At 35.0% G+C, this 12,541-nt stretch overlaps 1 non-coding gene across 1 annotated transcript; it reads right to left on the reverse strand.

Annotated features, from left to right (window-relative positions):
* Positions 1-8,655: 8,655 nt before the first annotated feature.
* Positions 8,656-8,762, reverse strand: LOC127810726 (small nucleolar RNA R71). Its single transcript, XR_008025537.1, has one exon. It is a non-coding gene; the product is annotated as a small nucleolar RNA R71 (small nucleolar RNA).
* Between the last annotated feature and the right edge of the window lie 3,779 nt (positions 8,763-12,541).

Genomic DNA, 12,541 nt, shown 5'->3' on the forward strand with positions numbered 1-12,541 from the left:
TTGTTATTTGAATCAAATCTTTATCCAAATCAAATCATATCCAACAAAATCAAATATTATCCTTAAAGTCATCATGAGCCTTCATCTTATCTTTAACGTCATCATGAGCCTTTATCCTTATCTCTAAAGTCATTTATGAGGATTTTCTTGAATCTCCCAAATGCCCCTAATAAAAAGGTTTTAATAATTACACTTTGGCCCGAACTTTTGGATAATTGCACTTAGACCCTTTTCAACATGGTCCCCGGACTAATTTTTAATTGTATTTTAGTACCTGAAGAGTGGGTTAATTACGCTAATACCCCTGATTTTTAGGTAAATTACACTTCTACCCGAACCTAAAAAATTACGATTTTACCCCTAGCTCAGAAATTAAACTTTTATCTCCAAACATCCACAATCCCTTAAAATATCATATTTCCTCAAGTATTTGAATCTAAAAACCTCGAGTATTACATCCCTTACGATCATTCGATTTTCTTAACCTGGTAGATAGTTGTACCGAAAACTGTTCCCGATCCAATTTCTTTTATCACTAAAAATCATAATTCGAATCACTCTTCATTACCATACTATTTCCCTTAAAAATCTAGGGTCCAGGGTACTCCCTCCGGTCGATTCGGCAATTACTTAACTAAATTCTCAAATTGATTTTCAGTTCCTTGAACTTACTTAACACTTTGCAACACGGGGTATTACATTCTCCCCCCCTTTAAATAATTTTGGCCTCGAAATTAGCAATCTCTAAGGATAAAGTCGTCTTCCATCAGACACTCAAACTTTTTATTTCCCGAAGTTTAAATTCCATCTCAAAGCTTTCACATGAACGTCACAAATCCCAACTTACCTTAAAATCTCTTGTACTCAAGGCATTACATCAAGTCCTCGAGTGATTTTTGTCATCGAAATTAGTTATGCCTCACCTTAAGTCACCTCAAACTTAATGCTTGATCTTTACTTGTGCTAATCTATTTGAGACTTCTTCTGATATGTTGTTTCCTCATTCTTGTAGATATTCACCACCCTATATAATCTCAAGTTTCCGCTAATTGTCCACAATTCATTTAACTATCTCATCAAGAGATCTTAAAATCCATTGATAGACTCCAACTGTCTCCAAACCTTCATTTTGAATTTAACTTTCCAATATCAACCAAAATCTTACTAATATCCTTACATCGTTCTCGCATAACTATTTCATCAAGAGATCTCAAATTCTCATCTCTAAGACATTTTTCGTATTGATTTCTCAAAATAACATCCTTTATCATCAAATTAATTCGTACATCCTTTGATCCTCAATATTCTGCATTATCAAACTATTCCTCGCATCCTTTAATCTTCAAAACATCACCCAATATTAATTGACTATAGTCATGCTTAATCCTCAGGGTAATATGTCAATGCTTGATCCTCAATCAACTTCTCAACATTTTCTCTTGTTTCTTGCTTAACTATACTTTTACCCACGTAATCTTAATCTTGCTAGTGGTTTGGGTCCCATAAGGTTGTCTTAGGCTTAACCTATCTACACGTCTCATCTTAAGATCGTACCCAGACTTTTGATCATCACATGTCTTCTCTGCACGTATATACTATTATCTACAAAATTCATATCATCATCCTCCAAATTCATAATGGCTCTACACATATTAAATCATTAAATCACGTCCCAAATCGAGGACAACTAAAATTTCCAACTCAAAACTCTTTCGAGGCTTAAGACTACACCTTGGCCATTTCATCCACTAAGTCAATACTAAACCAAAATACATGACTCGTTCCCGCAAGTCGTTTCCACGAGGTAATCTTACCTTGATTCTCACAATGTCTACCTCGAGATCCCTATCATCAAAATCGATTTACGGAATCCTTAAACTTTATTCTCAAAAACACGAATCGCATCATCCTAAGTTCAATATCCTTAGGATTCTCAATCCAAACCGAACCGTTTCTAACTCGATCATTTTTAATTCCCATTAGTACCCCTGAGTCTCCAATCGGGGTTTTTCCTAAGTCTCCAAAGCTTCATGTAATTTTCTCCTAGTAACATCTCATACTCAAAATTTTCAAAGTTCAAATCCTTTCATCTTCCAAGATTTGTCCTGAATCACAAATCTCTATGTCATCAACAATTCCTAAAACTTCAATCGACAATCCCCAAATCTCCAAGTAGGGATTTCGTTATATGAATTCTCAACTGAAATAACAATTAGTCTCCAAGTCAGACTTTTTCTAAGTCTCCAAATAAAATTTCACTCTAATCAGAGTCCTTTAAATTTCAAACCTTCGCTCTGATACCAATTGTAACACCCCGTTCTCCAGGAGGGCGTTACGTAACATAAGATTCCGGGGATATAATTTTTTTTTTTCAATTAAGCAACAGAAATCCAACACAAACACCATTCCTCGAATATCCCGTTACACCTTCTCAGTATATCAATTATGAACTATCAATAAACTAAGACAGGTTCATCAACTCAAATGCGGAAGCTAGATCGAAACCTTAACAGGTCATAACCAAAATCGAAACCACTTTATTTATAATATAAAGTTGCACCAACGCTTACATGATGTTCTCAAAATAAACAACATAACTAAAAGGACATAATATAAAACATCCTCTAATCGCCATCACTCCTCGGTAATTCCTTTTCCCTTCGCACCGCTGCCTTCACCTGGAACGTTTGAATATTCCAGGGACATAGTCCAAATTAGATGCTGAATTATCTAAGTGAGAGTTCAAAATCACATTTTTCATGAATGAATGCAAGACATGAAATAAACCAACACACCCGGTAAGCCCTAACCCAAGAGAATCCCACGCGCTTAACCCTACCACAAGAAAAGAGCAATCTCTCTAAAAGCTATGCCACCATACCGACTCGACGACACGACGACGCGACACGATTCTAGCTTAAATGGGGCTGCCAACGCATCTCATCAGAATACGTTCCTACCTTAAGCATCCAGGAACCACCATGCAATCCCAACTCCAAAATTTCACATGGACCACCTAGTCATCCTAATGCAACTTCCCTGGCCAAATGGCCTGGCACGGAAAATCAAGGCGGTTATCCTGACATGCTCACCAGCATCAGATACCCTTATTATTCTGTCATGCCCTTGGAGAATTACGGCTACACTATCCAGACAACATTCTAGGCTGACATCCCACATGAACAACACAGTATGGACCACCTAGTCATCCTAGTGCAACTTCCCTGACCAAACGGTCCGACACGGAAACCAAGGCGGCTATCCTGACATGCACACCAGCATCAGATACCCCTATTATTCTGTCACGCCCTTGGAGAATTCTGTCTACACTATCCAGACAACATCTTAAGCTGACATTCCATACGTACACACAAAACTCAAGACAATGCCACATTTCACAATTCAATGCATCATATAAACAACATTTTATAAAATGTAATGCACTAGTTCAAAACGTTTAGGGATGAACCTCCCTCATAAAAACCAACCGTCACCAGTTACCATTTCAATGCACAAAACCATTTTGCATGAAATCACACGCATGTTCAGATAGAATAAGTACAATAAATCAAGTTTTGGGGGCGAACACTCACAACTTAAAGCCAAGTTTTTCGATAGAACACTCACAACTTAAAACCAAGTTTTTCGGTAGAGCACTCACCTTGATCTGTGCGTGTGATGCTTCAAGTATGCTTAAAAAGCCCTTTATCCACTAAACCCGAAGCACTCTTGTCTAGCACGAACTTTTCAAAATTTTGAATGAGAGAATCCTTAGCCATGAACCCCTATTTATAGGTTTTGGAAACTTGGCAACCAAGAAACATATATTCTGCAATCATTTCAAATCTTTCAAAATCTTTTCTAATCATTCCAAATCTTCTAAGATTTTCTGCAATCATTGTAAATCATTTCAAAATCTTCTAATATCTTTTGCAATCATTCCAAACTCTTCTAATATCTTTTGCAATCATTCCAAAATCTTGTAAGATTTTCTACAATCATTATAAATCCTTTAAGATCTTCTGCAATCATTGTTATCCGAATCAAATCTTTATTCAAATCAAATCATATCCAACAAAATCAAATCTTATCCTTATAGTCATCACGAGCCTTCATCTTATCTTTAACGTCATCATGAGCCTTTATCCTTATCTCTAAAGTCATTTATGAGGATTTTTCTTAAATCTCCCAAATGCCCTGATAAAAAGGTTTCAATAATTACACTTTGGCCTGAACTTTTGGATAATTGCACTTAGACCCTTTTCAACATGGTCCCCGGACTAATTTTTAATTGCATTTTAGTACCTGAAGAGTGGGTTAATTACGCTAATACCCCTGATTTTTAGGTAAATTACACTTCTACCCGAACCTCAAAAATTATGATTTTACCCCTAGCTCAGAAATTGAACTTTTATCTCCAAACATCCACAATCCCTTAAAATATCATATTTCCTCAAGTATTTGAATCTAAAATATCATATTTCCTGGTAAATAGTTGTACCGAAAACTGTTCCCGATCCAATTTTTTTTATCACTAAAAATCATAATTCGAATCACTCTTCATTACCATACTATTTCCCTTAAAAATCTAGGGTCTAGGGTACTCCCTCCGGTCGATTCGGCAATTACTTAACTAAATTCTCAAATTGATTTTCAGTTCCTTGAACTTACTTAACACTTTGCAACATGGGGTATTACAGCTACAACAATTGGCGTCGTCTGTGGGAAATGAACAAGAAGCTAAAATCTACGAGGAAGACAACCAAGTCTGCCAAGTGTCAAATGAGCTTGTCTCACGCCTCAAAGGTATGAAGAGGTGATTCGACTCTATGAGCGGACCCTTGTTTAGGCTAAAAAGAACTTCTATATGACATTTGGTGATAACAACAAAGTTATGGTGGTTGCATTTTATACCCCAACCCTACCTTGGGAAGGCCTGAGGTGGTTCTTGATTTTTCGGAGAAACAAAAGAAGCTATTAAGGCCTTTTGAAGCGAAGTATGGAAGCAGTAATTAGGAATCATTGATTCTGTTTGTTGTAACAAGTCGTGAACTTATACGCCGCCAAGGTAAAGGGAACAAAGCCTTTCTACATGGGGGACATGAAGAGGCGAGGAAACATTATAGTGCAGCTGCATCGAATGGTGTTAAGTTTCAGCCTTCACAATTATCTGCCTTTGCAAGTGTAATGCTACATATCAAGCTCCAAATCAAATTGCCAGTACCATTGCAGATTGCAGACTAGCCATAACTCTTGACAGAAGTCATGAAGGCTGTTTCTAGAATAACTACTTTACCTGAGGTAGTATTCTAATCGCTCTGAGGATGATACTATAGAAGCTCCTAATTTGCGGGTCAGCATGAGAAGCTCATTCTTGGCCAACAATTTTCTTAATAAATTTGATCGCTCAGGCTAACAGATGTTTCAAGTGAATAGAGACTTCGAGTATTCTCAGCCCCCTTAACACTTTGAGTCTGAGTAAGGGGAAAATGACATAAGACATCTAAGGTACGCCATGAGGAAGACGAAGTCAAATGGAATGATGGATTAGCTGAAAGAAATCAAATCTATCTAATCTTGGTGAGCTAAGCCCGAGGTCCGACCAATGGTTTGGGCAAAAGCCAGCGCGTGGAAAGCAACCACTTCAATACGACCATGGAGATAAAGGTGATTGAAATAAGGACAGCCAGAGAAAGGATGATGCGTCGGACGATCCCAAGAAAAGAGTAATAGAACTACTCGGGAGTGAACCCACGCAATCTCGGCAGCTGAAAATGTGGCAAGGAAGTCCACGACAGATTTTAAGTGGACAGGGTGTTAGTGTCACAAGAGGGCATATGATGGTTCGCCATCCTTATCGTAATCCTCAAGCATCTCGTGAGAAGCTTTCCTACTTGCTCACCAATTCCCTTCCTTGCAAACATGCTTGCCCAAGACAACAAATGTGCTACACAGATGAAGATATGGAATCCTTTTAGTGAGAAAATAAAGAGACAAGTCCAAGCTGTAAGAAGAAACTACCCGAATCCAACCATAGAAGAGGAGGCTATCGAGACACCCAATAAGATCTTCTTTGAAGGAACAAGAACAATTTATTAATGCCTCAGGATTGCTCCTTCGTTATTCCCATTGAGATCACCAAGGGCCTTGTTAACTAAATCCCTCCCTGGAGGCGATCCTTACAACAAGAAATTTCATCCTCGAACATTCCAAGAGCGGGACTTGGCGTTTTGAAAAATGGCCATCATGAGAGCTTTAAGAAAGAAATAAGAGAAGTTTTGGCCGAGTCAAGGAAGGCCTTACAGAGTCACAAAATGTTGGGACTTGACGCGTGTGTGTTACTGACATTGCCAAGAGAGGCAACGAGTAGAATATCAAGGGTGGTACATTGATGTGGGAATTTAGTTACACATTTATTGGTCATAATTAAGTAGTGTTTTATTTATAATTATCTAGTATTTTGAGTTTCTTTTATATATATCTAATTTTTAATATTTTTTTTTATTTTACATGAATGATACTTTGTGTTTGGGTTGAAAATAAATAAATATAAATCAAAATAAAAAAAAGATATTATAAAGTTAATATTATAATATAAATAAAAAAATCAATATTATAAATAATCAATATTATTAAAGTTAATATAAATAATAGTATATTAAATACTATCTTTTATATTATATATTATATATTATATTATGTATATAGATTATATATTATTTTATTAAATAAAAGGATGTGGGCGTGAAGTGAAGTCTTAGGATTATATATTATTTTATTAAATAAAATGATGTGAGGGTGAAGTGAGTCTTAGGGTTGTGCCTGAGCCTTGCATATATATATATATATATATAATATTAAGAGAGAACTTGGCAGAGGACGACGGCCATTAAAAAGGAAATAAGGAAGGTTTTTGATTTTGGCAGAGACTTGGAGGTGGCTGCGACGCACGAAAGGAGGATTTTGAAGGGCGGCGGCCATTAGAGGAATTGAGGATTTAGCAGAGACTTTGGACGAGCAAGGACTTGAGCGGTAGAATAAGGAAGTTGCGACGGAACTTAAAGGCTGCGCAAGCAAGGGATGCACGCAACCATAGCCAGTGACACAGCGGATATAGGCGGCCGAAACTCGAGCACCCAGATATGTTTCAGATCTGGGCATAGGGAATTTGTTTCTTCTTTTTTCATATTTGATTAATTCTCCTATGCTCCTAATGTCACTTTGGATTTTAATTAATTCTTCTATGAATTAATTTGTTAAACTAAGACCATGTATTGGCCGAAACTATGATGGTGCATTTTTTATAAATTTATGTGATTGAATAAATTGTATTATGTTGAGTTGTGTGGTATGAGATTTAATGCGTGTGAATAATTGGCCACTACTTACATGATTTGATGCCTAATCTTGAGACCGAAAGGAGATAGTTTGGGAATTGCATCATAGGTATCATACATCATAAAGTAAAACCGACTAGAAATAGAATTCGATTTTTTTGTGCGGCTTTTAGCGATAAGTTAGGAATTTCACAATTTGTAATGTATTTTCATTTAATTAAACTTTAATAGAAATATAAGAAGTTATTAAATGAGAATAGACTTGTTATAGCCTAGAAATAGGATAACGAATGCATTAGGAGATTTCGCCGTCATATACTCAGTTTACCAATTCATTTGCATGAAAATCTATGATTTGCATTGCATAGCTAGGTTCATACATGTACCTTAGTTATTAAAATCCACTTATTTCTTTGATTCAAGTTGCCTTCCAAATTAATTTTATTTTATTAATCTAATTAATTAATTTATTTTCCTGTTCTTTATTAAATCTGAAATTTTTATTGTCTAAATAATAAAGTAAGTTTATAAATTTGGTATTTAAAATCTTTTCTCGTGGGAACGATATTCTTACTTACTATTATATTACTTGTTCGACTCGTACACTTGTGGTATATTTTAGGGTGATCAAGTTTTTTGTGCCATTGCCGGGGAAAGTATTTTTCAATATCAAATTAAAACTTTTTCTTTATTAATTTAGATTGTATACATTTTTATTTATTTATTTATTTTATTTTTTTAAAATTTTGTGATTATTATTATTATTTTTTATTTTTTTTAGCAATACTTTGCCTATCTTACGTAATCTTGTTTTACATTGCAGGCTGAGTAGTGCATGCCAAGAAAGCATGGAGAAATTCAACCATTTGATCCAGAGATAGAAAGAACCTGTCGAGCAATAAAGAAAGGGACAAGACTAACACGGCAAGTAACAGTTATGGCAGAAAACCGGAATCAGAGATTACTACGTGATTATGCTATGCCAGACCCAGTTGGAGCTCAAGCCAGCATACTGAGACTAGCTGTTAATGCCAATAACTTTGAGATCAAACCAAGACTCATCCAGATGGTTCATCAAGGGCAGTTTGGTGGAAATCCAACTGAAGATCCTAATGCGCACTTAGCAAACTTTTTAGAGATGCGACACCATCAAAATGAACGGTGTCAATGAGGATGCAATCAGACTGAGGTTGTTTCCTTTTTCGTTGAGAGATAAAGCTAGGTGTGGTTAAATTCCAAAGCTCCAAATTCATTTACTACATGGGCAGCCATATCACAAGCATTCTTGAGTAAATATTTTCCACCAGGTAAGACTGCTAAACTCAGGAATGATATTACTTGTTTTGTTCAATTTAATGGTGAATCTTTGTATGAGGCATAGGAAAGGTTTAAGGAATTGCAAAGACGGTGTCCACATCATGGTCTGCCTGACTGGTTGCTTGTGCAGACATTCTATAATGGTCTATCTCATTCAGTTAGAATCACTATAGATGCTGCCGCAGGGGGTGCGCTAATGGGTAAGTCTACAGAGGATGCATATGAGCTACTTGAAGAAATGGCTTCCAACAATTAAAAATGGTCTACTAAAAGAGGTATGCCTAAGAAAGCCTCAAGTATGTATGTAGTTGATAGCATTAATATGTTAAATGCCAAGGTGGACAATCTTGTAAAAATGTTTGATAAGTTGGGGAATGTCAATGCTGTTTATTCTAATTTCAATTCTGCTAGTAATTGTGATTGGTATGAGAATTCTCACTTGGGTTCTAATTGTATGCAGGTTGAGCAAGCGCAGTATATTTCAAATTCTAAAAGGCAAAACTAGCAAAATAACCCATATTCTAACAACTATAATGCAGGTTGGAGAAATCACCCTAATTTTTCCTGGAGGGATTAGGGCGGCAGTAGCAATTCTATGCCTAACAATCCTCTTGGTTTTCAACCAATACCTCAAGGAGTGATGCAACAGCAACCAGAAAGCAAGCCATCTTGGGAGTTAACAATTGAAAAGTTAACAAATGCCACTACAGATAGATTTGAAAAGCTGGAGGTAAAAGTAGACCAAATGGCCAGTTTCAATAGAAATTTGGAGGTTCAATTGGGGCAGATATCAAATGCCATAAATTCGAGAGATCAAGGTAAATTACACAGCAAAATTGAGATGAATCCAAGATAGGAGGTCAAGGCAGTGACATTAAGAAGTGGTAAGCAACTTGGTGAGGTAAGTAATAAACATGTTACAGGTGATGCTGATAAAAAGAATAATGTTGAGATTAGTGATGAGAATGAGCAAAACGTGATACCATCCCTAACACCACCTGTTAAACCTTATGTTCCTCCTATCCCTTTTCCTCAAAGGCTTAAATAGAATAAGGTTGACAAACAGTTTGAAAAATTTCTTGAAGTTTTTAAGCAATTGCGCATTAACATTCCATTTGCAGATGCTTTAGCGCAGATTCCTACTTATGCAACATTTTTGAAATAAATTATGTCAAACAAAAGGAAAATGGAGGATTATAAAACCATGGCCTTGACTGAAGAATGCAGTGCTGTGATTCAAAACAAATTGCCTCCGAAACTCAAGAATCCATGGAGGTTTTCTATTCCTTGCACTATTGGTGAAATTAATTTTGATAAAGTTTTATGTGACCTTGGTGCAAGCATTAATTTGATGTCATTTTCTGTTTTCAGGAAGCTTGGACTAAAAGAACCAACACCTACCACTATTTCTCTTCAATTGGCTGACAGAAGTATTAGATATCCAAGGGGAATAGTGGAAGATGTTTTGGTAAAAGTGGATAAGTTTATTTTTCCTATTGACTTCATTGTTCTAGACATGGAAGAAGATTATGATATATCCCTAATTTTAGGGAGATCTTTTCTTGCCACAAGGAGAGCTTTGATTGATATCCAGCAAGGAACACTTAGCCTTAGAATTTATGATGAGACAGTTACTTTCAATGTGTTTAAGGCTACGAAATATTTTAATGATAATGAAAAAGAAGTCTTAAGGATAGATGGCATTAATGATTTAGTAGAGAGATTAGATGAGCCCATAGAAAATTGCATTGCTAATCTTTTTGATGAGCAGGACAAATTTTAAATGCCAAAACAAGGCTGGGGCCATGGGCTATTTGGAGAAAAAGCAAAAATGTTATCCATCCAAAAGAGACAACTTGCTACTTTTGGATGTTTCTTCTCCTTCTTCAAAAACCAAACCACTAAGTCGTGGAAAGGAAAAATTAATAAGGATGCTTAGAGAGCAAAAGAAGGGGATTGGATGGAAAGTTGCTAACATTCAAGGAATAAGTCCATCAACCGGCATGCACAAAAGTTTAACAAAAGAAGGATTTAAGCCTCCGTGAAAATGGAAACTTAGTCAAGCTAATGACTATAAAAAAGTGCTTCTTGGGAGGCAACCCAAGCTCTTTTTCCTTATTTTTTTTATTATTTCATTTTAGTTTGTTGAATAAATATGGCTAATAACCCATACTTGTGATGTTGTGTAGGTTCAAAAGAAAGGAAAATAAAGCTGATTCAGGTTGGACTGGCATGGGTATTCGTATGCTCAATTATGTGGCTAGGGGAGTATTCATTTTTCATTCTAGTTCTTCTTTGTCTTTCACATTGAGGACAATGTGTTAAATAAGTTTGGGGGGAGAGGGGTGGAATTATTAATTGTTAATGTATGTTATTTGTTTTGCTTGGGTGTTTTTGATATTAAAATTTTTTGCAAAACTTATATCAGGTGTATATTTGACCAACCCCTAGACTAAAAAATTTTTGTGAAAGATAAATAAACAGAACTTGTTACTTGGAATCATGATTTGCATTTGGAATCTTTATTATGTTTAACATTGAGTCTTTGATTTGGCATGAGCAATATCTTATAAAGCAAGATTAAGTATACTTGGGTTCTAAGATTATTGAAATACATGTTCTTTGCGAAGTTGTGTGACTATGCATGAAAGATAAATGCAATGTTTCTCTTGTGATTATTCCTTTTGAGCTAGGACCAAATAGGGTTTAAGTAAATAGGGTGAATAATGTTGAGCGAGATGGAGCACAAAATGCACTCGTTTAGTTAAAAAAGAAAAAGAAAAAGAAAAGAAAAAAAAAAGATGGAGCATAAAATGCACTCGTTCAATCAGAAAAAAAAAAGAAGAGAAAAAAAAAAGAAAAAGAAAGAAAAAAGAGAAAGAAGAAGAAGAAAAAAATGATAATTGAGTTTAGAATACTTTGTTACCTTTGTTTGTAGTAGTGAGAAGGGATGGTTACAAGAATAGTTGTTGCACTATTCGATCATGCGAATTACATGACAAAGCATAATTGAGTTTAGAATTTTGTATGGATTCTTGAACTGGGGAACGTAAGTATGCTTAGTTTCTTTTATTTACTATTGTTACATTTTGGATTGAGGATTTAAATGTGGGCATAATGAATGATTTGAATGTGATGAATGATTCTAACCATAAGTTTCGTGTTTGAGTATAGAATTTATTTCTTCGCTTAAGGACAAGCAATAATTCAAGTTTGGGAGTATTTGATGTGGGAATTTATTTACACATTTATTGGTCATAATTAAGTAGTATTTTAAGTATTTTATACATGTTTTATCTATAATTATCTAGTATTTTGAGTTTCTTTTATATATATTTAATTTTTAATATTTTCTTTTATTTTATAGGAATGGTACGTTGTGTTTGGGTTGAAAATAAAAAAAAATATTATAAAGTTAATATTAGAAATTAATTTATAATATAAATAAAAAAATAAATATTATAAATAATCAATATTATTAAAGTTAATATAAATAATAATATATTAAATACTATCTTTTATATTATATATTATATTACTTATATGTATTATATATTATATATTATATTATGTATATAGATTATATATTATTTTATTAAATAAAAGGATGTGGGCGTGAAGTGAAGTGAAGTCTTAGGATTATATATTATTTTATTAAATAAAATGATGTGAGCGTGAAGTGGTCTTAGGGTTGTGCGTGAGCCTTACATATATATATATATATTATATATATATATATAATATTAAGAGAGAACTTGGCAGAGGACGGCGGCCATTAAAAAGGAAATAAGGAAGGTTGTTGATTTTGGTAGAGACTTGGAGGTGGCTGCGGCGCACGGAAGGAGGACTTTGAAGGGCGGCGGCCATTAGAGGAATTGAGGATTTAC

This window comes from Diospyros lotus, chromosome 9, assembly GCF_014633365.1.
Source record: "Diospyros lotus cultivar Yz01 chromosome 9, ASM1463336v1, whole genome shotgun sequence".
Lineage (NCBI taxonomy): Eukaryota > Viridiplantae > Streptophyta > Magnoliopsida > Ericales > Ebenaceae > Diospyros > Diospyros lotus.